The sequence below is a fragment of the Ochotona princeps genome, chromosome 5 (assembly GCF_030435755.1).
Source record: "Ochotona princeps isolate mOchPri1 chromosome 5, mOchPri1.hap1, whole genome shotgun sequence".
Lineage (NCBI taxonomy): Eukaryota > Metazoa > Chordata > Mammalia > Lagomorpha > Ochotonidae > Ochotona > Ochotona princeps.
In genome coordinates, this window is record NC_080836.1 from 39825866 (window position 1) to 39853305 (window position 27440).

Consider the following 27440-nt stretch of genomic DNA (forward strand, 5'->3'; position numbering starts at 1 on the left):
AATATAAAAATTGTCCAGCAATAGAAGATAGCTTTAATTAGTTATGGTACCTTTAAGTAATGACTTGCATTGAGAAAAGGTGTTGTCTTTATACCCGCTGACACAGAAAGTGTTCACAATCTACTACTGAATTCATAACATGAGAAATTACATTTTTATCTAAGTAATGTAAAATGTCATCAATGTGACAATAGAAAGCAATCTACCAGTATGATATTAATCACTATTTCCTAAAATTAAAAATGTTTATTTGGAATTATTTTTGTAATTATGAAACCAATCAAACTAATGGAATAAAAGCACTTATGATGTGGTCCACTAAACACCTGACTGAGGAAACAGCAACAAGAGAAATGCAGAGATGTGCAATCTATATTTTGGAAAACGAATGTCTCCTTTCTCACTTATTTCCATTTATTAATAGAAATACATAAATGAAGACTGAATAAAAAGTCCTTACATATGATTAAAGTCACTTTAATTAGCTAATATTTTTGCATTTACATTATTCAAACTTTTGCATTGTTTATCAAAATAAAGAACTTCCTATTCCTTGTTTTCAAACACATTTCAGTTGCCCAGCCCGCTGCTTCTCCCAGCCACCATATTTTCCTTCTTCCATGGAATCTCATGTCTCCACAGATCACCTCTCCTACTGTCCTGCTTCCACTCCCTTCCTTACTGTTATTTATCTTCAATCTGTAACTTGCTCCAGTGAAATCCAAACGTCAAGTGTTGTGAGCAACAGTCCCTTGAATATGCAAAGGACAGTCCCTCATTTTTGTTCCTACATTGATTGCTGACCCGGTTGGCCCTCTCTTCCTATGTCAGACTCTTCCCCGCCGAAGCCATGACCATGGCTCCCCCATTTCTCCACTAATACAGAGTGCTCCAGTCATCCTCCTTCCTGTATCTATGTTAATACCCTCAACCCTATCTGATCTCCTTTAACCTCCAGCCCCTCCCTGGATGGTCAGTATTTCAGGTGCTCACCCTCTTCCGTAAGTTCAGCAATTCTGTGTGTTTGACAACAAAATGCAAATTTTTAGCTCTACCTTTTGTTATGCAATCTAATCTTGCAATAACAAATTTCTAAATACTTGCTATTTTCATGAGCACTTAAAACTTCAATATTTCTATTAAATTTAACATCTGCAATTTTGACAATTTCACAGCCAACCCTTTATATTTTGCCTTTTTCAAATATCCTAGTTTTATCTATCTAGCCTAACTAAACCCTGTAGTTCGGATTTTTAAAAAATATTATCTGCATTTGTATACACATTTACACCTGTCGAAAATAATAAACTCATGAGTCTAATTCACAAGGGATTAATTTCCAAACCATTGAACTTAATTGTAGTTTTCTAGATTACTCCTAATCTTTCTAGTAAGTGTATTTACAAAACCAGAGTTCACAATGGTGATGTCAACTGAGAATTTAAGGACTTAAATTTGGTATTTCCACTTGCAACCATGCCTCATGTGATCTCTAAGAATGGCCCTCACTCAGCCACCCATTCTTATTTTTAGTTTTATGGAGTGAGTCACACTAAAATCCCACCTACTTCATAAAATGCTCATTGTTTTCCTCTCCCATGAAACACACTGCAACCAATGCTCCACTCTGCTTGTTTCATTTCCCACTCATAACTACTCTGATTATTTTGAAAGTTTCACCTCTACTGTGAGCACAGTCCACAGCTCTGCTTCCCAATGCTGTACCTTTTACTAGGCAAGCACTAAAACTTTGGGGCTTACGATTATTTTCATTTAATTCATCAAACTGAATATTTCAAGTGAAACCTCATAAGAAATGTTAATATTTGGGTGCTTTTAAAAGCTGATGAAATAGATCCTACTTAATGATCACTAGTGAGTATAGAAAACTTCACAGTAACATTTAATGACAGTTAGTAGAAAACTTTCTAATTAATGGAACTGGTTGGTAACAGTTGAATACCCTGAATAATGTTAGCATCAGAGAAAGTAAGTGGATATTTTACCTCCTAATTGAAGCACACAGGATCCTTATGAACTTGTTGTTGCAAAGGATAAAAAAGAATCTAATCAAATCTCTAGAACTGCTTATTAAGTTGCAGGAATTTCAGTCACCAGGGAAACATAATGTATGATTGTATATAGGGACACAAACAGCAAAACAAACTTGAGAGACTTTAAAAGGCTTTAAAAACTATCCAAATAAAAGGACAATTATTAACAGAAAAATCTAAGAAGTATATCAATCAAATGTGATTTGAGTAACTCAAATGAAAATAATGAGTTATTTTAATGTTGATTGGCTATTGATGCTATTAAGGAAATACTGCTAAAGTCTGCAAACATGATAAGCATATGGTTATGCCATTTTAATGTTAACTTTAGAGATACATCAACAGTCATAATAATATGATTTCTAGGATTCTCACTAGTATCCAAGGGGCAAATGAGAGTAGGTGAGAATTTAGATAAAATAAATCTAAGCTGATGTACCTTTTTTTGTTTAGCATTAAGCAAAAACAAAACTTAAAACAAAACATAAAATATATACTCAGACAACTTCTAAAGCATCATAAGCTCAAGCTTCTAAGACAGTAAATGATTTAGAATGTATCATATTAATGCAAATAAAAATATCGGGGCAAGGACTGATGTGCTGGTTCAGTTGCCACTTGGGATGTGCCTTCATCTTGTGTTTGCGTGCCTGGGTGTGGACCAAGACCACTCTTCTTCCAATATTGCCTCCTGCTAATGCCTGACGTGGGAGACAACACATAATGCCTTGATCTTGGACCTCTGACACCCATGTGTAAAATGTGGATTGGGTTCCAGACTCCTAACTTCAGCCTGGATCAGTCCAAGTTTGGTGGGAATTTGCAGAGTGAAATATCACATGCAAGTGCTCTCTCTGCCACCCCCTTATTTCAAATAAAATTTTTTTAAAAATGCACTCCTAAGAAAAGGAAAGAGAACAAGCATACATTTAGTCTTTCCAAGTACCAAGACTATTTTCATAAATTTAAATGGAAATAAATTTTAGTATTATACTTCTCGTCTTTTGGTTTAAAAGTAACTTAAGGCGCCTATCATTTAATAATAGTCTTTACAAACATAACATCTTGTAAAGAATCAAAGCATAAGCAAATATCTATAGATGGAGAATTTCTGTTCTGTTCCTGAAGGCAAGTATAACAGCAAACCAAATAAAAAGCAATCAATCAAGCTGAGGTATTTGGTTTATCTTCCATTACGGGTATTCATTCTTTAGTGTCACAAGTCTAAATTGATGCTGCTTTTATACTTCAGAAAAGTTTTCTTTTTTTTCCAAGTGGATGCATACGCCATAGCATGCTGAAGAATTTGCAAGTTCAACAACCAAGTCATGAGTTGTAGGTGTCAGATAGCACATGAACAAACAAAAAGTAAATCAAGATATCCGCCTTTGGAAACTAAACTACTTAATATTGCAATCATGGGAACAGTGAAGGACCAATAGATGTTTGTTTGCCTGAAGTCAATAACTTATAGCAGCATCTGTAATTTTAAGTGTACCAAAAGAAAAAAAATAATATTGAAGTTAGATTTGTGAGATCTTGACAATGAGAAATGGGGTCAGCAGCAATTGGTATCTAAGCAATAAAGTAAAACCGGGCTTTTCAGAATGTACAATGAGCAAGGGAAAGATCCAGTGGGGATCCTCACTGAGACGGTCAAGAGATGTGGATGGCTCCCATATGGAGAAAATGACCACCAATTACCACATTTCTGAGATGCCTAAGAATAAGAAAAGTAGCAGGTGGGCAAAGGAATCAATATTCACACCAGAGACTTCTGAGGGAACAGTGAGCAAAGGAAGAATAGCTCAGAAAAGCATTTTAGTTTTATTCTAAAGGGTCTGCTAATTATATAGCTTTAAACAGAGCATTTGAACATAACTGTGCAACAATAATAACCATGAAAGAACATTACCTCAGTGGCAGTCAGGAACACGTAGCAAAGAAAGCATTATTTAGATTATTAATGACAGGAAATGTTTCCAGGTCTTTAGTTAACACCTAATTTAAGAGTCCTGCCAAAGGTACAGTCTTTGATGAGAATTTTACCTAGCAGAACACAAATGACATTGAAAATATGCCCATCTACCTCAAATAATCAATTAAAGTTTCATAATGGAAATGGTTAACAGCATTATAAGTACTCTGCTCTTAAGGTAAAATGTTCTAAGAAATTAATAAACACATAATTGTACACTCTCAGAAGGAAAACAGAAAAAAAAGAAAAACCTAAAATGAAGCCATGGAAACTTCAAAGTAATAATTAGAATTAACACCAAGGCAACAATATTAATACAATTTTATAGCCAAACTGAGAGCTTTGCAAAAATTGTTACTATAAGTGGATGATCCAAAGGAAAGGAATAGTGAACATCCATTTAGCCCAGTTTCTGCCACTGTCAGTATTGTTACTTTGAACTGAATAAATGGCTCACCCAGTTTTCTCACATGATAAAGGAAAGGACTGGAGCAGAGAACCTCTCTAACTCCTTCATTTCTGTTATTCAGATTCTAGTTTGTATTGTCCTTACATGACAAGGACTCCATATAGGATGTGTTCTGCAATTTTCATGTATCTTACTTGCAGTTTTTCTCAGCAACTAAGATGAACTGCAACAGAAGCATCAGGGTTTTGTAGATCTTTAAAATTATTACAGACAACTAAACATCACTGTTCCATTAGTTGTTTGTGGGACAACACCATGTGATTTGGTGTTTTATGGAACAACAAACACGCCAGAAGACTAGTGTCTACAAACGGCAACAAAAACATTCAAACTTCTGTGTGTTTGAGCTCATTATGTGCAAGTCCAATGCTTTATAAAGATATTCAAAACATGTTTTGTGAACCTTGAAGCAAAGACTGTCTTTTTCACCCCCATCTGCCTAATTTCAAACCTAAGTTTAGATATCATTCTCCCCAGTAAGTCTTGCCTGACCCACCGTAACTAAGTCGGTTGCCTTTTATCTACTCCCTTAGCACCTTATTCTGTGCAACAGGTGTCAAACTATTTGGAATGGCCTTTTCCTCTCCATTAGGCTATTAGTGCCCAAAATATAGGTATCTACTATATCTTACTCATAAATTATGTCTCCAGAGCCTTGCACAGGAGCTAGCGCCTAGGAAGGGTTATGGAAATACTTGGTGGGTACATACATAAGGTTCCCTCTAAGGATATGCTTAGAAACTACAATAACAATGTTTTCCCTTCTGCACTCCCTTCACCCCAACCACCCGCCCGCTCACCCCCAGTAAATTGGTCTTGAGAAATAAAAGCTTCCAGGCCTGGCACAATGGCTCAATTGGCAAAATCCTCCCCTTACAGGCACTGGGATCCCATATGGATTCTGGTTTGTATCCCAGCTGCTCCACATCCCATCAGCCCCCTGCTTGTGCAGGCTAGGACAGCAGTGGCAGACAGTCCAAGTCCTTGGAACCCCGCACCTTCATGGGATGTCTGTAAGAAGCTTCTGGCTCCTGGTTTTGGATTGGCTCAGCTCAAGCTATTACAGCTGTTTGGGGAGTAAAGCAGCAGATGGAAGACCTTTGTCTCTGCCTACAAATTCACTCTGTAAATTCAGATTCATTCTGCAAATCTGCCTTTCCAATTAAAAGAGAGAGAAAGCGCTTCCCCATCCAATCGTGTTACCTTTTCCTTATTCCTCAACCATCAGGTTTCCATCCATTGCCCAGTCCTATCTCCTATTACAGGGTGTTGTAAGTTTTTTCTATGTTTGTAAGAGGAGGAAAATATCCAAAAACTTGTAAGAATTTTCAACAACAAACTGATATTTCTGTCAAGATTACAGGACATCTGTAAAAAGTAGCAAGCAAATCTTTTTCTGTCTTTTCATTTAATCTTACCATTAAGCTACTGAGTTCACTTCAACTGTGTAAATTTCAAATTTTCATTTCATTAAATCTTTAACGGTGTGCTAGTTCCATTAATTTTTTTCTAAATGTCCCATTGTTTTTCCATATTAACTTCCTAAGCTTCTCTATCTTTCGTGCTCCATTTATGTTTAAACTCTGCTTAGGAAATACAGTAACTGATTTTGCATATATCATTAAAGCTTTTTGTTCTCCACTTGGTATTTTTTGCTAAGTCTTCCTTTTGGGTTCATAACCATCACTTGGCCTTTCTGGTAGCTTTGTAAGTTCACTTTTTAAAAATACCTTTCTTTGGTAACTGCTTTGCATTTTCTGTGGCTTTTTTATTAGCCTTTGTCAGAATAGCAAATATTATGCACTGACATTATCTTGATGATTCCATGTGTTCTCTTTTCAAATAAAATCTTTCAATGTTTTATGTAATTGGTCCTGGATGGCTTAACCTGTGTGTGAATCAAGACTTCTAGAGTAAGAAACAAACTAAATGTCATTAGGTTAAAAAAATTATCCACAGCTACTTTTCCCTAAGAGAAAGCATTTATAAACATATCATCCAATGTCTTTTATGAGGCTGACAAAGCCAATGGGGAGAGAGAATGTTGGACTAAGAGTCAGGGAATCGCTCACCTGGGGCTGTGAGAACTGAAAACATTACTTCCCAGTTCTGGGCTTCAAAATCTCATTTAAAAAATGAAGAGGACGGGCCTGGTGGCGTGGCCTAGCAGCTAAAGTCCTCACCTTGAACGCCCCGGGATCCCATATGGGCGCCGGTTCTAATCCCGGGAACCCCACTTCCCATCCAGCTCCCTGCTTGTGGCCTGGGAAAGCAGTCAAGGACGGCCCAAAGCTTTGGGACACTGCACCCATATGGGAGACCTGGAAGAGGTTCCTGGTTCCCGGCTTTGGATCGGCGCAGCACCGGCCATTGCAGCTCACTTGGGGAGTGAATCATCGGATGGAAGATCTTCCTCTCTGTCTCTCCTCCTCTCTGTATATCTGACTTTGTAATAAAAATAAATAAATCTTTAAAAAAAATGAAGAGGACTAGGTCCACACTTTTCTAACAACACATTGTTATCTAGTGAATCAATTTTGTGTATAGCAACCAGCATCTTTTTTAACGTAAGAATGTTACAACCAAGAAGCAACAATCCATTCATGTCAATATAGTAATGCTACTTCCGGGAATTTTTGTTTCTATTCTTTTCACTCTCTGTTTGACATTTCTCATTATTGGTCACACTCAAAGAAGCGTGAATAAAACACTGGGAAACCTTCTATAATCCCGCCTCGTGATAAAATTCTTTGGCTCTGAGATACAAAGGCTGAAGTTGTTATGTTGCTGTCATGGTGGCACAGCCCTTCTCTCTTTGCAATCATCTCCCAGGACAGTAAAGACAACCTACGTTCTAAAACCATAAATGTGAGTCCTACCTCTGTGACTTATTAATGATCTGTGCAGCACACTGTTTTAATGACTTGGAACCACAGAACAATGTAAAACAGGATAATAGATACGCATCTTTCCCAGGTTGCTGTGCACAAGCATGAGATTCAGAGACCATCTTCATTCTACATGTCCCTGGCATCCCAGATTTCCAAGTCCTGTTGCTTGTACTGACCCGTCCCTCTGACTATCTCTTGAACACATTTTCTTCTCAACATCAACAGTGCCACAGTCCTAATCCTGGAGGAGTACCTCCCTTCTTACACCTACTCTTGCTCCATTCCCTCCATTTATTCATGCCCAAGTGATTATTTTCAAAATGTGTGCTGGCTCACAAATCACCCCTGCCAACACTGCCATCCCCCTGTCCCACATCCTTCATTGAGTTCAACTACTCTTGAGGGGTGAAATCTAAAATTTCAGGTATGGACTACAAGCCTCTAACTCATCACCCCATACAATTATGAAGTCATGCTCTGTGCTCCAGCTATGCCAGCCATGTATAGATCCCTGAGCAGGTCACTGTCCTAAGCAATGTGGGCTTGGAACATGCTGTTTCTTTGGTTTTGGGTGTTCTTGCCTCCTCCTTGCCTCCCCCATACCCTTTTCTAACCAATACTCATTGAGTCTCAAATTTCAATTCAGTGTATCAGGGCAGCTTTACCAAGCCATGAGATCAAGTGCCTTATATGCATGTTCTCATAACATTGCTGACTATTCCTTGAGATACTTATCACAGTTTTAAACTCAGTGTTTAGTTTTTTTTCCCCCTTTGACCCTTGAGTTGCTTCTCCACTAGACTTGGATATCCATGAGTACTGAGTGCATCCCTGGTTGACTCACTGTTGTCTCCTTAGTGCCTTACATACCACCTGGAATTTGATAAATGCTCATTAGATAGTTAGCTGAGGGATGAAAGCAAATATGCTAAACAAATGCAATCTACCTTCCTGGAATGCTGCAGTGGTTTCTTGCGGCTTTCCAAATTTCAGTGTCACTTGGGATCAATCCATTCTGTATATATTGTTCAACTGAACTAACTTTAATGGGTTAAGTTTCTATTAGGACAACTACTTTGAGAGGAGATTTTGGGAAAAGTGAGACTTCTACTCAGTATACAGGTATCTACCCTGTTATATAGAGGACACTGATTTATTCTCCTTTAATTCCCATAAACTATAACAATGTTTCACTCTCAGAAAATGCCCATTAGAACTGTTAAATGTATTGTACTCCTTACTAACTTACTTCAAAACTGTTCATTAACCACGTCCTAGGTTACCTGCTCCCTGTGTTCTGTGATCAGTGTTTGTATAGTTCTTTGTGGTCTATAAAAGCCACTACAGTGGTTACATTTGTAAAAGGTACTTAAGAAAATTTACTCTGAAAGAAACTCCCAATCTCATAAATATCCCATAAGATAGCTGAAGTGTAGTCATTTAGACCAGGGCTTACCTATAAAGAGGGCCTCCCACACCAGACAAACTGAATTTAGTTTCTAGCCATGTATCCTGCCTCTAGCTTCCTAGTATTGCAGACTGTAGCAGGTAAGAGGAATACTTAAGTATTTGGGTCCCTACCACATATTTGGGAGGCCAGGATTGGTTCCTGGCCCTCGGCCCTCAGCAATTGTGGACGTCTTGGGAGTGAATGGGAGAGCTCGCTCTCTCTCTTGCAACTTCTCATAGAGAAAGATAATTAAAAGCTATTTTTTTTGAGAACCTTCTGCTGAGCCCTATATCTAATTTTAACACTGAGGATTTTTCATAAAACAACCCAACTACAAAATCAACTCCCTTTTTGATTCTGTGTTTTTCTGTTTATGATGATCCATAGTTAAAAATAAAACACAAATAAAATATCACATTTACCTAATAAGACATCTGCCTAATCAATGCAAATGAAACGGATTAGAGAAAAAAAATAGTTTTCTAAAATCCTTTCCTGTAATTAGGGGATTATGATGTCTAATGAATGAGAGATGTGTATTGCATAAAGTACATAAATATTAGTAAACTATTCTTAAATTCACAATGTCATGGTAGCATACCCATACACGTCAAAGCTCTGATGTTTGCTTTAGAGTTATTATTTTAATGAACAGAACCTTGAGAGAGCTATAGCTCAGAAACCACTGGAATGCTATCTTTTAAGAGAATAAGACCATTTTGGGGCTATAAAATTGAAACCACTGCCGAGAACAAAAATTACAGAGAAGGATTATAGAATGGGGTGAAAAGTGATTACAGTTTATGGATTTCCTAATTTATAGGATCCAAACAGGAAGCCTTCAATGAGAACACTTTCCCCATCCCAGTTCAGTCCTTTTTAGATATAGCACATAAAAAACAATGAACAATCTAAAGAACTTGGCAGCCCTTTCAATCTCTTCTGTGAGAAACTCATTACATCTTACCTATAAAGGGGGCCAAGAAGGGAAGTCAGAGATCATAAGAAGATTAACAAGAAAAATTATAAGAGAAAGTGATTTCCATTATCAGAACTACATTCATTGTCTTATTAGCCACAAATGTTTCAAAGTAGATATAGTGCATTTTGATTACATGCCTAAATGCCTTTCCTCTAGAATGAAAAATCAGAATATACCAGAAAAAGAGAAGCATATCTTCAAAGAGGAAAAAAAGAGTGGGTAAGGAGAAAGGAAGATTAAAATGCAATATTGAGTCATTGTATCCATGCACAGGAGCCTTACTCAGATTATCCCCCAAAATGCTAATGGAAATTACACATTGTAATTTCCTGAGCATTCACAAGACAATAAATCCTATCTTGAACTTCTTCCAAATAGACTCTAAGAAAGAGGCAGTAGCTATACTGGTATTACAATATGTTCATGGAAATGAGAAAACTTCCTTTCCATAAAGTCTTAGTAAACCTCTAAAATGAATATTCTAAGTAGATAAACACAAGAACAATGTGCATTATTTCGAATTCATTTGTCTTATGTTCAAGATTTCAGCAGTTTTACTTCTAAATGACGACTCCATTGAAGCTCACTTACACATTCCTCCAACTTCCCCAATCTTCTAATTACTTATGCTGTATATATTCTTTCGAGGAATAGCTGTGACCCCTCACATAAAATTCTCTACTCTCAGCCAAGGAGACAACTCTGTCCTAATCCATAAAACTGTATTATATTGAACATATAAAGCATGAGGGTGTGAATCTAATTGCTACTTATCCTGGGATATTAAGAAATTTGAATTTAGTCTTTCAAGTCTATATTGTATGAATTGCATGTTTCTGTTTACAGATAATTACTCTCTGCTAGGAAAAATGCTATCATAAGAGCTGACATAGCTAATAATTCCATACATCACTGTGTACAAATGTCTGATTGGTTTTGTATTTACATTGAACATTCTCATAGGAATCAAGTGAATGTCATTCTGGGTTTTTTACATGTGTGCTTCATCTAGGTCCCAGCAGTCCCATCAGCCTCATAGGCAGGGGTGCCCACCCTTTAAAAATGCTGCCATTAGTACTTAAGACATTCTGTGGAAAAGATAAACTCTAGAATTAAATGAAAGCATTTTAAGGTATTAGTAAGTTTTCAAAATCAACAACACTTATTGTGTTGTTGATTGCTTCACTTGACTCCCTTCCTCTCCGCATCCCCTGGAGTTGTCAGGATTTCCCTTTTGGTTCTTTTTCCCCTGCTGAAATAATTGAACTCTCCAGCATCATGAATGTGCTCACTGCACATGGCTCCAGAGCCGTGTTCACAACCACCTGTTGGGTAGCAACTGATTCTATGAATATGACTATAATTACAGAAACACATTTCCCTCAGAATCCAGATTGATGGCATCACAGAACACCCAGTTGTCAATGTAATGACCACCATAGACCCCTTTCTTTCCATTACCCTTTATATACACTTCATCAAATGGCAATGTCTTTAGACTCCATTATCTCACCTTCAGCCCCAAAATTGCTAAGTTGAAATAACCATTTGTCATCTCTTTCCTAGGCTCATCATTTTTTAACTGGCTCCCAACTTTCAGATTAATTCCATGCCAATCCAGCCTTCACATCATTAAAGTGTACAATCTGGTCATATTATCTTCTTGCTTCTAGCCTTTCCATTTTTCTTCACTGTCTCCAGAAGATCTGTAAGCCCAAATATTTTCAGAAGTCAGACAACAGGAGCTGAACGAGACACCACATAGAGGCACTTAAGAAAATCGGCTGCTCTCATGCCAGTCAGTTGGTGCCACATAGGAAGGAGTATAGGGCTCAGTCACCAGGTTGTCTGGTTTCCCAAGAGTAGCTGGAAGTCTGGATCTTGTGCATAGTTGATAAAATTTTAATGGTTGGACTAGTGTTGTGGCACTGGCTGCAATGCCAGCATTTCTTATGAGAGCCAATTTGAGACTTGCTTCCCAACTTCTGATACAGCTCATTGCTAATGCACCTGGGAAAGGAGCAGATGGAAGACCTGGAAGTAGACTTCAGCTCCTGGCTTCGGCAAGGGTTGTGGCCCACTGGAGAGTGAACCTGCAGATAGAGAATCTCTCTCAGGCCCAGTGCAACAGCCTAGCAGCTCAAGTCCTCGCCTTTAGCTCACCGGGATCCCATTTGGGCACTGGTTCTAATCCTAGCAGCCTTTCTTCCCATCCAGCTCCCTACTTGTGGCCTGGGAAAGCAGTCAAGGATGGCCCAAAGTCTTGGGGCCCTGTACCCATGTGGAGGACCCACAAGAGGCTCCTGGCTCCTGGCTCCTGGCTCCAGGCTCCTGGCTTCAGATCAGCACAGCTCTGGCCATTGCAGCCATTTGGGGAGTGAATCAACAGACAGAAGATCTTCCTCTCTGCCTCTCCTTCTCTCTGTATATCTGCCTTTCCAATAAAAATATATAAATCTTTAAAAAATCTCTCTGCATATCAAATAAATAATCCTTTAAGAGAAATTTAATGTTGAAAACATACCCACATACTTAAAAACCATCATGTGAAGCTCCAACTTGAAATATTTAAGCTATCTGCAATGGGGGAATCTCAACTGAACTTGAACTGTGGTTATGCAACAAGGTGGAGGAGTCCACCATGGTGGGAGGGTTTGGGGAGGGGTGGGGAGAATCCAAGTACCTATGAAACTGTGTTACATAATACAATGTAATTAATGAATTAAAAATAATAATAAAAAGAAAAAAAGAAATATTTAAGCTATCCTTTTTCAACTTCTCTGTGACAAAACCCCAGCTGATAGCATAACCAGATCCTCTGATAATCTGTCAAAAAGTATTCTTTTCTTCTCCCTGTGCACAAGTTGTGCTCTACCCATTTTAAACTACATACGGTTCTTCAATTTTTCCCTGTTGCTTTTAGCCTTCATGGTTTTGAGTAATACCTCCTCCTTCCAGAATTCCCACTCATACCTTCCCAACTCTTGTTCTCCCAGCAAATTGTTGTTCACTTTTCCAGGCTTGGCTTAAGCATTTTTTCTTCTATAAGAACTTCTCCAGCCCATTCAACAATCAAAAAACTATTCTGTCTTCGTCACTGCTAGCCACTGCATTTAGCGCAATCTTACTGAGCTGAAATCATTTATAGTTGCACCGCTATCTGGCAATAGAGCTCTTTATGGGTAAGGGAATGGAAAGATATTATTTGTGGAGGCAAGGAAGGGGCATCATGGTACAGAAGGTTAAGCCTCTGCATGCAATGCTGGTATGAGTTTAAGATGCACAATGTGTTGACATGATACCTATATACTTTGTGAAATGATTACAAAAAAAGTTAGTTATATCATCACCTTTCCTAGTAACTTTTTTTTGCTTTGTGGTAAGAATATTAAAACAAGTTTTAAGTATGCAAGTCAGTTTACAATATAATTATAATACTACATATGAGATTACATGAACTTACACATCCTAGAACTGGAACTTCGTACCTGTTGGCTAAACTCTGGCTTTCCTCCCATGATCCTTTTCCTAATAACCACCATTATACTTTCTGCTTCTGTGATTTCAACTCTTTTAGATGTCATAAGTATGGAAGATCTTGCAGTGTGTGTTCCTCTGACTTATTTCATCTAGCATTATGCCACAATGTTCTCTGTTATCACAAATCGCAGGATTTCCTTCTTTCCTATGACCCAATGACTCAATATTTCATTGTGTATATGTGTCCCATATTTCCTATATTCATTCTTCTGTTAATAAGTACTTAGATTGTGTATATAGTGACTTTTGTGAATAATGCTGCAATGAACTGCACACAGGTAGTTCTGTATGGTGCTGATTTCATTCCCTGTGAGGTGCCAAAAGAAGGATCACAAGCAGTCTTTTTAATTTTTGGAGGAACCTCCATAGTACTTGCTGCTACCACACTAATCTACATTCCTACCAACATTCTTTTTCCGCATATTCTCATCAACATTTGCCTCTTGTCTTTTTGACAACAGTCATCTTCTCTGGAATCAGATTGTAGCTCATGGTGTTGTTGATTTGCACTTTTCTGAAGATTAAATATGTTTTCATGTATTGTTGGCTCTTGGCCAGTCTTTTAACTTCAACATTGTTGTCAGCTAGCTGCTAAAAGATACATGCCAGGATCAACTGAACCTCACCTCACTTGCACCAAGTATATTTAATTTTCTGCCTTAGGGTTTCTCTATCCCTAACCTCCATGTGAAGTGTTTGCTAAAACCTGTTCATTCTGAAGCATTTACAACCTAGGCGTGCAAGAAGGATTATACCCTATTGGGAAATCTCTGGGGTTTGGAAGCTGGTAGTACAAATTTCTCACTTGGAATTCTTGGAAGACTCATTATAAGACACATACAGTGGTTCTTCGAGATGCAACTAGTAATAGCACACACTGAACATGTTGTTGCCCGTAATGGAGATAAGCAAAACAACACATCCTGGAAATACCCCTTCTTACTTGTTTGACACTTCACAAACCTTAAGCATGTGTCTAATCAAAAAGATAGGGCAATATGTGAATAGAATATTTTACACATATAAATATCAATGTCAACTTGTTAAATAGTGACTATTGTGTTTTATTCTTCACTGATACAATTTGTGAAGTTTGACTGTTTTATCTTACTTGCACATTTCACCTTGCAGCCTCAGGAGTTGCACAGAAAACAACTGAGAAGCTTGCCAAGCTGTGGTCTCCTACAGAAGGACTGTTAACTCTGCGCAAGGGCAGCAGGGAAGATGTGAGTGCCAGTTATGCTTGCAACAGGTAGGACAGCTGCAGATGGCAAAGGAGAAGGTTACTGTATCTTGAAAGAGGGACAGAGTCCTTGATGCATAATTCTGACCACTAAAGCTGTGTTCAAGTGGTTGGCAGGAAGCCTACCCTGATGAGATGTCCATAAAGGGAAGAATCGGTAGGTGAGTCTTGGAGCTTGTAAATGTTTAGATTGCTCTCACTTTTTAACACAGATACTTCTTCTGACTGTCCATAAAAAATGGCTTCTATTTGCAACCATCAGAAAGCTAGTCTACATACAAGCAGAGATTTATCAAGTTTCCAGTTTGGGCTTAGATTTCTGGTATATGTGCATTGTGTTTGGATGTTAATAATATCTTGAGTCACTGTTGTTACTGTTATAGAAAAAAAGCTTGGGACCCAGTGCAGTAGCCTAGCCACTGAAGTCCTCACCGTGCATGCGCTGGGATCCCATATGGGCGCTGATTCTAATCTCACCAGCCCCAAATCCCATCCAGCTCCCTGATTGTGGCCTGGGAAAGCAGTCGAGGATGTCTCAAGAACTTGGGATACTGCCCCTGTGTGGGAGCCACAGAAGAGGCTCTGGGCTCCTGGTTTCAGATCAAAGTAGCTCCAGCCATTGTGTGCACTTATGAAGTCAATCAGTGGAGGGAATCTATTCCTGTCTCTACTCCTCTCTGTATATCTGAATTTCCAATAAAATACAATAAATCTTAAAAAAAGAAAGGATGCTTGATATTTGCAAAAAGTTAAAAACGCATTGATAAGAAATCACACGTGTATCCTATTTAAAGGAGAGCTTCTGAATTTCATTTAATGTGAATAGACTTTGTATATATATATGTTGGGAAAAATGTTTCTGAGAAAAATAAGCAATCAAGGATGGATTTGGTAGCAGATAAAATGTGTAAGGGAATTATGCAAATAATTGTTTGATATTTATCATAATCATTATAAACTTTGACAATATGCTGCCGTCATGAAATTACCCAGTTTACAGTTTCAGCGCAATCACCAGCACCTTAACTTCCAAGAATGAAAATGGTTAAGTGGATTATTAGGGTTATGGGCTACTTTGAGAGTTCAACTTTCAGATTCCTAAGTCTTTCATATAATAATTTATCACTGTAAGAGTAGCTTGCACACACACACACACACACACACACACACACACATATATGGCACTGAAATCACATAAAATATGACTGCTGATATTTGCACCTAAAGAGTATAACTAATCATTTAAACAGGACATTTTAAAACCAAAGTTACAGGCCCAGTGTAATAGCCTAGTGGTTAAATCCTCGCCTTGCATGTACTGGGATTCTATATGGGCACCAGTTCGTGTCTTAGCTGCTCCTTTCTATATAGCTCCCTGCTGGTGACCTGGGAAAAAAGTAGCGGATGGCCCAAGGCCTAGGGACCTGAACCCATGTGGGAGACCTAGAAGAAGCTCCTGGCTCCTGGCTTCAGATCGGCTCAGCTCTGGCCTTTGTGGTCACTTGGGGAGTGAACCAGTAGATGGAAGATTTTTCTCTCTGTCTCTTCTTCTCTCTATAGATCTTCCTTTGCAATAAAAATAGGTAAATCTTAAAAAAAAACTTATTAAATTTTGCCACAAGAATAAACTGTTTATCTGGTTTCTCTATTCTCCTAGCAATTTCTGCTTGGAATTTTAGGTACCCTATATTCTCTTTACTATCCTATAGTAAACTAAGTTTTATTAATTTATCCTTTGTTTTGCTTGGTCCTTATTTTCTTTACCTTTTCTTCCATCCAAGTCCACAAGGTGGATCTGATATTCAGCTAACTTAGTTAATGCCAGGATTAATTATAAATCATTTTTGAGAAGTTGTGATAATTCTCTGGCAACCTTAAAGAGGGTTTCAAAATATTTACAGTTTGAATTTCTGGAATATTACAAAGAACAATGTTCATCTTAGGACTTTAAGAGTAATCGTAGAACAGTCTTGGTATCAAGCAAGGAGTATGCTAGAGGTAGAGAGCTAAGTATGGGTCCGTTTCCTAATTGGAAAACTCTGGCACTACATCTTCACACCTCTCATTCAGATAAGGGGAAGGACAGAGTTTTCTACAAATGGAACAATGTATCCCTGAGGAAAAGTCAAAAAAGAAAAAGTAAACAACCACTGCTATATCTTTCATATTTTTTAACTTAGGTAAGGAAAGGAAGAACATCTAATGTCTTAGCATATATCAGGAGTCATGGTAGTCAGACTTGCTGATGGAGCTTGCCCCAGACTGCAAGCTACATAGCCCTGTGCTAGAGTGACCGCTGCAGTGGACAGGGAAGCTGAATGCAAACATGATGGGAAGATGTGTCTTCCTGGGGAATCTAAGCAGGCAAGCTTCAGGAAACCTGGCTCAGAAGTAAATGCAGAAATGTCTTCCATGGTCCTGCTCATTCACTGGGAGGGCACAAAACAGTGGCATCCAGAGTGTATTTTTTGGCCTTAAAAAAGTTATTTCAGAAAGTAGAGTTTCATGCTGAATAGGAGAGTTGATTAATAGTTTGAGTTAATCATTACACAAGCGGCACATCATCAAAACAAAACATCATGTGGTAGCCAGTGAATACATGATATTACTATTTGCCAATTTAAAGAAAGAAAACAAAGCCTTGGAGACATAAAGGACATATTCATCATGACTTAGAAAGATGTTGATGAATGCAAGAAGTAAGCAACTATGAAAAGGGGATCAAGATAAGATTTATTTTCTGGACCACAACTTAAAATTCTAGTGAAAATCATGTAAATATTAAGAGGAAGAACTTTGTAGGAGTTTTATAGACCCGGTTTAGGTGTCACGCTAAAAGGAGTCTAAATATACATGGTGGTCAAAACGGGCATGGCATATGGGGAACACAGAGAGGAGTATTTGATAGTAGCAAAGAAATACACACATGCATATCAGCAGACATCTTTGACCTGCGGCTCCCAATTAAGCCATATTGTATACAAATTTATTTCTTCATTATGCTCACCTCTTCCCATCATACAATGTCCCCAGAATATGTTGAGGGCTTAACAAAAGCTGTAATAGCAGCTAGCTAACAGGGATGTTTCTGACGGGCATTTACATCTTTCTTAGTAGACCTCAGAGGACGATTTGCCATCTTTACTTTGCAACCACTAAATCAGCAGCTACTCTTACAAAACTTCTCCTTGAATTCCAACAATCTCTCCTGATATTTGCAAAACCAGCACAACCTAACCAACCCTGCATATCTGCCAGTCTTTTTGTGCCACAATGATTCTAGATTCTCTGTTCTCTGCAGAAATTAGTTATATTCATTACTTCTGGATTTGAAGGACTCTGTGTCAATTTCTCTAGCATTACCATTCATGCATCTGTCTCAGGCATCTGAATACTTGAATCATAGATAAAAGTCATATGAGTACAGCCTCTAATTATATTCAGGATTTTCCTTGCTACACATTCTGGAAAATATTATGTCACTAAAACAAACAAGAGGATGATGTTTTCTCTGCAACTCTATGACACTTGCTTCAGGCTTCAAGCTTAAGGTTGTTGAAATTCATGGCTATATTCCAGAAAACAGTACCTCCAATATACAGATATTAGAAGCTAGAATTCATGAAGTCTCACGCAGAAATTCAAGATTTTACTGGAGGTTCCTAAATGACATGAGCCTGTGGATACAAATAAAGCCCTCTCCCCAGACTCTGCCACGTCTGGATTCTGACTCTTTAACAAGCAGTGCGTGGATCAACAGCACAAGCATTATTGAAGTGTTGGAAAAGCATAGCTTTAGCTTTACCCCAGATTCTGCACTTCAAGATTTCCAAGTGATTCATGCTTATCTTAAAGCATGAAAATAAAATGACCTAGATTATATCCCTGAATTAACTCATTTTACAAAAGAAAATCCCTAAGAAAGGCAATCAAGATGGCAGAACAGGGTAAGGACATGTTTAAATACATGAAGAAACATTAGCCAAGCTAAAGCAGAGACGGCACATTCCAGGAAATGGGAGAGGACAGATCGATGGCAAAGGAGCACCTGGAGACCGACGGACATGGTAAAGCAACAGAGACAATGGTGTGGCATTGCAGTGACCAGATACCCCAGCAGTATTCAGCAAGCAGTGATCTGAACTCCACCAGCAGCCAGAACTCCAAGAGCAACCAGGTGGCAAGACAATTCACCCAGAGCTCAGGAGGTGAACCCAGATAAAGAACTGCCCACCTGCTGGTCTGTTTGATTTGACCAGGAGCAGAGACAGAGTAGCAGATCCCAAACAAGCATGAGGGAAACAGTGTGGATTTCATAGCCAACAACCCCAACTACAGCTGAACCATGCTATGTTGTGAAGGAATGCAAAGGCAAAGTGGGACAGAACTGAGCATGCACTAAGTTGGGAGTGAACTCATTTCTGGCTCAGTGAATTGCAACAACCTGACTCCTACAGGTTCCACCCAAAATAGTTCTGGGTAGCCTCTAGACCTAACACCAGCAAATCAAGAACTTTAGTGATGGCACATCAGGTGCCATTTCTTACAGTGTGGCAAAGAATTTAAGACTGCAGCGACAACAGTGAGCTGTGCATGTGCTGAGCCTGAGAGAACTCTCTGAGCTCAGTACATTGCACTGGTTCCACGTTGAAAATACCAACTTTGACAAACTATGACTCAAAATAAGTCTGTGTGGCCTTCAGACCTAACAGTCAACAGGTTCTGGCAAAATTAGCACCAAAAACAACCTAACTATTTAGGATACCTGGTAGCCCCACAATCCTGGGAACTGCTCAAACCAGAAGTGGGAGAAAGGTTGTACAGACAACAGTGCAGCTACAGCAGGGGGTCACAGGAGGTGGAGAGTGGTGAGCCAGGAGTTGGGGCTGTGGAGACCATGGTGGAAATCTAACATAAGAACCCAGACCTGGACCTTGCTGGAGGGAGTGGTACAACTGACTCCAAACAAAGAGCTGTATATCAACTGCAATAAGTAAAATCGCATTGCAGACCTGTAGATGACACAGCTTAGACACCTCCCCCAAGGGGAAGAATCTGATAACCAGAAGTACAATGACCAAAAGTACAAGAGACAGAGGCACAATGAAACTCCATGGCAAAGGAGTAAAAGCCTTTGCCAACCTCAGAGTTTACTGAGGAAGACATTGAAAAAATGGGGGATACAGAATTCAAAACACTTGTTATAAAGCTTCTTATCAACAATGAGAAGCACATGCAGGCATTTAAGCACTGTATCACATAGAAAATAGCAACACTGAAACAAAATTAAGCCAAATTATCAGAAATGAAGGACACAATAAAAAAATTAAAAATTCAGCGGAAAGTCTCAATAATAGAAATGAATGAGGAAGAAGAAAGAATCTCAGAATTAAAAGATAATTCTTGTCACCAGAGGGAAACAATCAAAAAGTTGGAAGCAGAACTGGGTCAAGCTAAAAAAAATATTCAAGAATTAAGAGACACAATTAAGAGGCCAAACATAGGGGTTATGAGAGTTCCAAAAGGTGCAGAAAGAAAAGCTGGGTTTAAAAATGTATTTAAAGAAATAATAGAGGGAAATTTCCCTAATCTGGAGACAGAATTGGGAAACAATATCCAGAAGGGACACAGAACTCTCATCAAGGTTGACCAAAAGCAATCTTCACCATGACACATGATAATCAAGCTCTTAATTGGGAAGACAGAGTTGTATGGAAGGGGGAGAGAGGGAGAACTTCCATCTATGGGTTCATTCCTAAAATGGGTGTAACAGCAAGAGCTGGGCCAGGCTGAAGCCAGGCTTCCCACAGGGGTAGACAAGCTCAAGCATGTGGGACATCTTTTGTTTGCTTCCCTGACACATTTGCAAGGAGCAGCACTGGAGGTAGAGCAGCCAGAACTCAAACCAGCGGCCACGTGGAATGCTGACACTATAGACAGCAGCTTAACCCACAGTGACACAGTATCAGCATTGCCACTGAACTTTCAAGAGAAACAACTGTCACATGGATTGGATAACCTGATGGCTGTTTTTAAAATCAATGTAGGGCCATAAGACTGGTGTTGGAACAAGCAGGGCAGGAGTCTATGATAACCCAGCCAACTCTGACAAGTGGCAGGGGACTAGAAGGAAAACTGTACAAGTAGATTCCCATGGAGCAACAGTGAAATTTCAAGAAGAAGCATGCAAAGTCAACAATGTCCATTGATACAATGCATACAACCCAGTCAATGGGAACAAAGAAGGTACTTCACTTTGCCTTGGCGTGAGAACTGGAGGGAAATGAAGGTGGAAAAAGAAACCATTCCCCATAGTCATTGAGATCTAGTCCCAAACCTAAAGCCAGTGAGCTATGCCACTTCTGGTAGGCTATTTTTTGTGACTCAACATCCTTCTCTGGATTAGGAATACTGACTTGGCCTCATAAGATGATACAAATATATGTTGAAGCATTATGCAAAGATAACTAGATCATTATTGTTACAGTGTTTAAATTTTGATGATGTATCTTCCATTCAGAGCCTCTGTCTGCACACACGTGCGAGCCATGCCATTTGCTTCTAGGCAGTAACCAGGTTTCTCCTTTCTCAAAAAATGAAAGACGTTTTGGATATTAACATATCTCTATGGCTCCAAACAAGGGAGTTTGTGTGAACAAAGGGGGCTTTTCCTTCTGTGGCTTTTGGAATTCCTTTCTTTCCCCATCAATTCCCTGTTAATCTAGTTTCATAGTCAAAGCATATTCTTTGGAGACTTAGTGACAGCTGGAAGTCAGAGTTGCCATTAGTTATATTTATTCATTGTATTTTGCAAAAGATTCTTGAGGGGGGAAAAGGTTAAGTTGAAAAAAAAATCTCCAGAGAAATAGTTATTGTTTCAGAAAAAGTGTAAGCAGTGATGACAAAAATTTCTATCATAGTGTCTCTTGCACAACCAGCATTGAGGCACAGCAGTGTATGTGCACCACCAGCAGTGTCTGCCAGGATTCAAAGTTCATGACCAGAGCAACAATTCACCTCCAAATAAAAACAATTATCATTTAAGCCATATATTTCTGAATAGAATCACTTATTAAGAATGTTTAAATTCTCCCCCAATATAGTCTGATTCAGTCAAGTTAAAGAAGTGATGGGTAAAATATTTAATCATACATCATTTATATAACTTGAAGCTTCTCAAGGGGTTGCTCAGGTCAGAATGAGGTATTGGAAACTTACTGGGATTGAGTTTGAAACTGTCTTATATTGTAGAGCCAATGTTAAGGTTAGGTGTGATGTGTCACATTAGGAGAGCTGAAGTTCCATCTAGACACAACCTCACATTTCTGTTATCATTCACTAGGACTACTCTTTAGATCATTCGGAAGACTGTGAACTGGGGCCAGTGCTGTGACATCGTGGGTTGTGCTCACTGTGACACCAGCATCCCATATTGGAGGGCCAATCCACATCTAAGCTGTTCTGCTTACGCCTCAGCTTCCCACTGATGCACCTATGAAAGAGGTAGAAATTGGTCTAACTGCTTGGACTCCTGCCACTCAGTTTGAGAGCTGAATGGAACTCCTGGCTTAGCCCTGGCCCAGCCCCGTGTTTGTGGCCATTTGAGGTGCAAACCAGCTGATGGAAGATTATCTATCTGTTCCTCCCTCTCTCTATCACTTTTCTTTTCAAATAACTAAATCCTTCAAAGAATAAAAAATATGAACTAAAAAAGGCCCTCAAAAACATCACTTACACAGATAACCATGGTACTGGAACAGCCTTGAAGAAGGCTTCTGAGGTCATCCTAACTCCCTTTGTTTTATATAGCCCACATTTGGTGTAGGATACATGCACCTTGTAATATGACACATGAAGAAAATATGTGGGTTACTGCTAAGTTTTTATTGGTCTATGAATACAAATTTCAAACTGTTCAACCAGTACTTGAAATTCATTCACAGGTGAAAGACCAGTACTGATACACCATCATTGCATTTTACATAACAAATAATAGAATTTTTAAAGAAGTAAATAATTCAGTCTGACTCTCTTCTTTGATAAATGCAGAAATTGAGGCCTTGTAATATAATGTGATTTTGTTTTCCTAAGCCCACACATACAGTTAACACCAGGGCACAAACTAGAATTCAGAAAACTTTCTTAAGAAGCCAAAATCGTTAGCACTAATTATGATATGCAGTCCAATTTGGTTTGCAAATTAATACTGCAAGTATACATTATTCAGGCATATTCCTAGTGCCATTGTGTGCCGTTGTAAAAGGTAAACGAGTAGATAGCACAACGCAAGGAAGTGGTATCATCTGTACAAATTAAAGTTGTACACAACCTGAATGACTGCTCACAACAGGGCTGGCTATTTTTCATGTAGAAAAAGACATTTTGAAGATTAAGGGAACTATTTTAAATCACCCTATATTTCATTGTGTTAATAATGTCAATTCCTATACAGTTTATACCTACTAGGAATGTTCCAGATTAGCCTAATGTTTTGTCATAATCAAAGGCAAATATGATTGATTTGTAGGAGTGTCACTGTTTCTCTAACTCAAAAATAGAGAAAGTAATACTACATCCTGTGAAAAGTTCACTAAAGGCCAAGGGCTATGCCCTCTTTTAATGTGGTTATCTGGGTCTTATCAATTCTTTGTGTCAAGAAACAAGCTTAGAAGTATTAAGTAACTTGCTCAGTGGTAACTAGCTTATAAGTGACCTAGATTAGGCATAAATCAAGTTGGTTCAGTTAGCATCTCTGGTCCTATCCCCAAGTCCAGTGCTTGACAACATTCCTTAACTACAGTGTCTCCTTATAACCAGATCCATAGATAACCTCTAGATATTAGTATTTGTTTTTACATCAGCTCACTCACTATCTAAAACCATGGTTTTATTTTTTTTAAAACCTAATAACAAAAAGGTAAGTTATTTAAGGTCAAATTTTCTCCTGAGAGACTAAAAAAAAGCCAAATTTAGGGCCCAGCGGCGTGGCCTAGCGGCTAAAGTCCTCGCCTTGAACGCCCCAGGATCCCATATGGACGCCAGTTCTAATCCCGGCAGCTCCACTTCCCATCCAGCTCCCTGCTTGTGGCCTGGGAAAGCAGTTGAGGACGGCCCAATGCATTGGGACACTGGCTGTAATAAAATGAATAAATCTTTATTAAAAAAAAGCCAAATTTAAAATAAATTTCATAAAAAGCTGATAAGATAGTAAAAGATTAAGCAAGGAGTGATTTTCTCTTTTTAAAGATTTATTTATTTTGATTGGAAAGGCAGGTCTACAGAGAAAAGGAGAGACTAAAAGATCTATCTGCTGATTTTTTTTTTAGTCAGTTCTTACATATTTAATTTTTTAAAAATATTTATTTATTTTTTTATTACAAAGTCAGATATACAAAGAGGAGGAGAGACAGAGAGGAAGATCTTCCCTCCGATGATTCGCTCCCCAAGTGAGCCACAATGGCTGGTGCTGTGCCGATCCATAGCCAGGAACCAGGAACCTCTTCCAGGTCTCACACACTGGTGCAGGGTCCCAAAGCTTTGGGCCGTCCTCGACTGCCTTCCCAGGCCACAAGCAGGGAGCTGGATGGGAAGTGGAGCTGCCGGGATTAGAACCGGCACCCATATGAGATCCTGGTGCGTTCAAGGAAAGGACTTTAGCCACTAGGCCATGCCGCTGGGCCCAGTTCTTACATATTTAATTCCCATTTATTTAAAGTTCCGTCAGTCTGTGCACACTATTTATATTAAAAACACAGGAAGCCAGGATTCCTAGCAAAAATATACATTTCCATTTTGGAGACTTAAGACACTGAAAAGGGTTGTATCCTTCGTACCAGAGCTGGGCTGGCGGAGGTGGGCAAGCAGGGACAGGGGTGTAGTGGGCAAGGGGTCAGGCACAACAGCCTTGCCCCTCAACCCAAATCCCTGCTCGGCTGGGCACAAGGAAAAGGGGAGAAACCTGCCAGCGAAGGGCCTAACAGGAGCCAGGAGGCCTGGGTTCCAAGCCTACTCACCTACCTGTCCTTGCCGGGCCGAGGCCTGTTGGGCGCTCTGCCCTGAGGTTCAGACAGCACCCTCTGAGCTGGGCTTTGGCCCTTCTTCTTAGGTGAGTGCCCTTTCAAATGAGAGAAGGCTGGGCAGGGCTAGAGGAATGTGCCCCAGCCTGGCAAGGTCCCCTGGTCACCAGGGGCTGGGCAGCGAGAGTTGCAAGTGACCAACGGAGGTGGGGGAGAGCAGCATGGCCGGGGCCAGTGTATCCTGGGTGGCTCCAGCTGTGAGCAGGGGCTGGCTGTCTCAGCAGGGCAATCTTGCCCACTCAGCTCTGCGAACAGGGCATAGCTCTGCCTGCCCACCTGCAAGGCCTCCCTCTGGGCATTCACCTGCCAGAGGGAAGGACAGAGGCTGGGTGTGGAACCTGGGGGTGCAGAGTTCAGTACTGTGTTGTGCTGTGTGCAGAGTGGAACTCCATGGAGTGCATGGGAGGGGGGAGGAGGGGAGAGCAGGAGGTTCCACTGAACTGGCCAGAGAAAGGGAGTGGTCACATAGGCTGTGATCCTATGGGCAGCTGCCCCCAGGCATGTGGATGTGGCTGCTGACGGGGGACTTCCCCAAGCCCTCCCTGAGGGGGTCAGAGCTAGTGTGATTCACTCCCCAAGCGGCTGCAACGGCCAGAGCTGAGCTGATACAAAGCCAGGAGCCAGAAGCTTCTTCTGGGTCTTTCATGTGGGTGCAGGGTCCCAAGGCCTTGGGCCATCCTTGACTGCTTTCCCAGGCCACCAGGAGGGAGCTGGAAGGGAACTGGAGGATCCAGGATATGAATTAGAGCCCAAACGAGATTCTGGCACATGCAAGGTGAGGATTTTAGCCAATAAGCTACTGTGCTGCTGGACCCAAAGAAGGAATGTGTTCTTTTGGAAACTTGGATAGCTATTCAAATTTATTGATAATTCTGTGAAAAACCGAGAGATAAGCAGTGGGACATGCACAAATTGAAGGCAGAGGGGCAGTGTTTGCATAAATCATAGAAAAAGCCTGGGTGTTGAAGGTCTGTCTGTACCAGTAGAAATCAGCTTTTGCCTTGAGCTCATTTAACCAGAAACAGTTGTAAACTTTCTAAGAGCTGGAAGAGCAGAAAATGTCACGCAGATTTGCCAAGGGTTAGAGGTCTGAGTGGAACATAATCTGCTCAGGGTTGAGAGCCACTGATTGGAATATTTCAGAAATCTTCAAGTTTTGATACTGGGCTTTTTACACTTTCAGGAAGAAGCAGATTCTCTGAGCATAATATCACTCTGGCATCAAAATATACATATGAGCATTTTAAACTCAACATCAAATAACCAAAACACAAGTTACATGAGAAGATGCAACATGAGGCAGAACCAATAAAAACCAAAAAGTATCTGCAAGAATTTTAAGAAACAGTAAAGCAACAATGCTCACTCTATTCATGGAGATAAAACCAGAGGTTAACATTTTATGGAATGATTTGGAAACTGTGAACACTGACATAAAAAGCTGTGAAAAAAGGGGGGGCAAAAATTCTAGAACTGAAAAACTATAAGAATCAAAATAAAGAATTCAGTGGATGGATTTAATAGCAGACTAGAAATAGCTTGAGGAAAAAAAAAATGTCAACCTGAAAAACAGGTTAGAAGAAAATTTCCAGAATAGAACTAGAAAATAGAAAAGCAATGTAGAAAGAATAGACGCATTAAAGATAGAATGCATTTATAATGATGCATCTACATATATGCAAATATATATACATACATATATACATGTGTAGATTTTATATATATATTCTGGCACAGTGAGTAAAGCTGCCTCCTGAGATGTCAACATCCCATAAGGGTGCTGTTAATGATCTGGGGAAATCAGCAGAAGATAGCTCAAGTGCCTGGGCTCCTGAATCCCAAATGGGAGGCCCACGTGATACTCCTAGCTTTGATCTGACTCTGCCCCGGCTGGCTTACAGCCACTTGGGGAGTGAACAGGTGGACAAAAGACATCTCTCTGTATAACTCTGTCTCTTCCACTTTCTATAACACTTTTTGAAACTAGGAATTAGTTTATAAGCATTAAAAAAATTACTATGTGGCAGTCAGAGTGTCTGTTATTGCCAGGTTTTGCCCGTTGGCCACCTGCTGATGAGCTCTGGGCAGTTGGAAGTGTAGAATTACTGCCTACGATAAGGCCACCATACATGTAGGTGAGGAATGAATCCTGAGGAGTCCCAACGGCAGGGCCACTGTACTTTCAGGTGAATGAGGGGACTGAGACCTGGTGGTTTCGAGAGAAGAGACTGGAAGAGCTGTGTGGGTCAAACTGATCCACCAGCCCACATGGGAGTCCTGACATGGGTTTGTTAACACAGAACAACGCTGACTACCACACGTCAACCTACATGAAAGCTAGGGCTGGGGATCTGTCTAGCAGGGCTAGATCCTAGTACCTGACTGAGTGTTGGAAACGGGACAGGTCACATTAGGCAGAGCCATGACACTAACCAGTGCACGAGAGAACTGAGTCCAGGGGTAGATCTGTGGGGAATATGTAGGCACAACCCTGTGGAAATACAAGTCCTGCTAGTAAGTTTAAGAGTTGGGGTGGCCAGTCTACAGCACCCACTGGCAAATGCTGAGGTGATGTGTGCCACGTTAGACTGGGCTGCAGCGCCCAACCAGCACATGTGAGACCCAGAGAGGATGGAGTGAATCTGGCAGAAGGTTGCATGGGGCTCCCCTGCTGGGCCACCACTTTTACTGGTGAGTGAGAGCCGGGGTCGGAGCAGACCAGACCAAATAGACCTGTTGGCATGCATGTGAGCTGGA

General features: G+C 39.9%; 1 protein-coding gene across 4 annotated transcripts in view; it reads right to left on the reverse strand.

Annotated features, from left to right (window-relative positions):
• Window positions 1-27440, reverse strand: part of CCDC148 (coiled-coil domain containing 148) — a 248390-nt gene that overhangs the window by 88112 nt on the left and 132838 nt on the right. The gene's annotated exons all lie outside the window — the stretch shown is intronic.